Below are 2117 nucleotides of genomic sequence, written 5' to 3'. Positions count from 1 at the left end.
TTGGGATGTAAACCCAGAACCTTCTCACATGGGTCAGCCTTGCAGAGGGTCATGTTTTACTGCTGGAAAACTAGCTCCCATCATTGACTTTTTTATTTTATTACAAGTGAGATGAACATTTTTTAAATTTACTATTGACTAATACACATTCTGTAAATATTGGATAGTTACCCAATTGGCTTTTATAAAGCCAAAGGGCTCCAACTTCTTTCTTTCTTTATTTATTTTTAAGAGAGAGATTTTTTGCTATAGGGCAAGTATGTCGCTGGAGAGACAGAGACGGAAAGCAAGAAATCGACCCCCAGGGAGGATGGCCACACTACACTCACTCTCCTCCGTTCTCCTCTTGGGATTTTGGGCACGCATGCACATGCGCCTGGCGTGAATTTTATGCCACCAGGTCTGGGACTTGAACTGCAGTCAACTACATTATGCAATCTGTTAGTTCCCCAAATTTAGTAAGCATTATGCAATCTGTTAGTTCCCCAACTTTTTTTTTAATCTGCTAAAGGGTGAATATGCTCATTAGAAAGAGATAGTAAGATAGAGAGGAAAAGTCAGAAAGTATCTTCCATGGGGAACAGCTACACTGTAATCAGTTATCCTCCACCTCTCCCTCCTGTTGAGATTTTGGGAGCACACACATATGCCCAGCATGTTTCTCAAACTGTGGGTCTGGGACTTGAACTGCACAGCTGGCTGGGTGTGATCCAGTTGTTTTAATAATCATGCCATGGACTGACTCTCCAACTTTTATTTTTTTTACTGGTTACTAATCAGTTGTTCCAAAATTATTTTGCATAAATCACTAATAACCAATTTATTTGGTTACCTGAAAACATGTACAGGGACGTATACTGAAAATGACAAAATTCTGACTGAAGAGATCAAAGAAGACTCAAGAAATGGTGAAACAGGTTTGTTTGGATTGGAGAAGGGAGGAGGCCGGCGAAGCGCACATTGAGCGGGGGAGCAGCGCTGCATGTGGAGATCCCGGGAGGCCGACAGGATTCGTTGGCTGCCGTCCCACTGCCGAGCACTGGAAAGGACAACTAACGCCAACCATGAAAGATCCAAGTCGCAGCAGTACTAGCCCAAGTATCATCAATGAGGATGTGATTATTAACGGTCATCCTCATGAAGATGACAATCCATTTGCAGAGTATATGTGGATGGAAAATGAAGAGGAATACAACAAATAGAAGAGGAGTTATGGGAAGAGGAACTTATTGAACCCTGTTTCCAAGAAATGCTGGAAGAGGAAGAAGAACATGAGTGGTTCATTCCAGCTTGAGATCTCCCACAAACTATGGACCAAATCCAAGACCAGTTTAATGACCTTGTTATCAGTGATGGCTCTTCTCTGGAAGATCTTGTGGTCAAGGGCAATCTGAATCCAAATGCAAAGGAGTTTGTTCCTGGGGTGAAGTACTAAAATATTTGAGTAGATGGAGCCCTCTTCTGGTGGATGTAGCATAATGTCCACACTGTGAAGCAGTATTAGAAGATTTAATTGTAAAAGCTCTCTTGTCACTGTTGTTACACTTATGTATTGCTGAAGTTTTTGTTAGTCTTGCATGCTTAATAAAAGTGCTGAGACTGTTATTAAGTAAAAAACTGTCAAACATTTACTGAAAATAGAATTGGCCCCAAGGCTTGATGTGAAGACAGCAAGGAAAGCACCAGTCAAGTTGTGACAAAGTACCAAATTAAAATGACCTCCAAATCTTACTGAGTTGTCTTCTTTGAAGCTAAACTTGGCCCTTAAGGTTAACTAACATGGTTAATGTTTAAACTTTTAAAAAATCTGTGAATTTAAATTAAGTTCTAATTGTTAAGTGGTTTTCTCAGTTTGGACTTAAATTTGCATTTGTTCCCATCAAAGAGTTTCCCTTTCCTGAAGCAGCGGTGTGAAAGTGAGATAATTTGTTGTACAATGATAAATATGTCTTTGGTTATGAGCTAACAAAGTAGCAATCAGATGAAGCTTTTCTGAAATGTTATTGTGTTAGGAATATTGAATTCTGCATCTAACGTTACATCCGAAGATGTGAGAACTACATCATCATCTAAGGATTCACTGCATCATAGCTATCTATGCCTGTGTGAGGTTGATC

The 2117-nt window shown here is 39.9% G+C and overlaps 1 pseudogene; it reads left to right on the top strand.

Annotated features, from left to right (window-relative positions):
* Window positions 1-659: 659 nt before the first annotated feature.
* Window positions 660-1688, top strand: LOC102473617 (polyadenylate-binding protein-interacting protein 2 pseudogene; annotated as a pseudogene).
* Window positions 1689-2117: the final 429 nt, after the last annotated feature.

This window comes from Tupaia chinensis, unplaced genomic scaffold (genome assembly GCF_000334495.1).
Source record: "Tupaia chinensis unplaced genomic scaffold, TupChi_1.0 Scaffold000070_1, whole genome shotgun sequence".
In the NCBI taxonomy this organism is placed as follows: Eukaryota; Metazoa; Chordata; class Mammalia; order Scandentia; family Tupaiidae; genus Tupaia; species Tupaia belangeri.
This window is presented reverse-complemented; position numbering and strand designations above follow the sequence as displayed.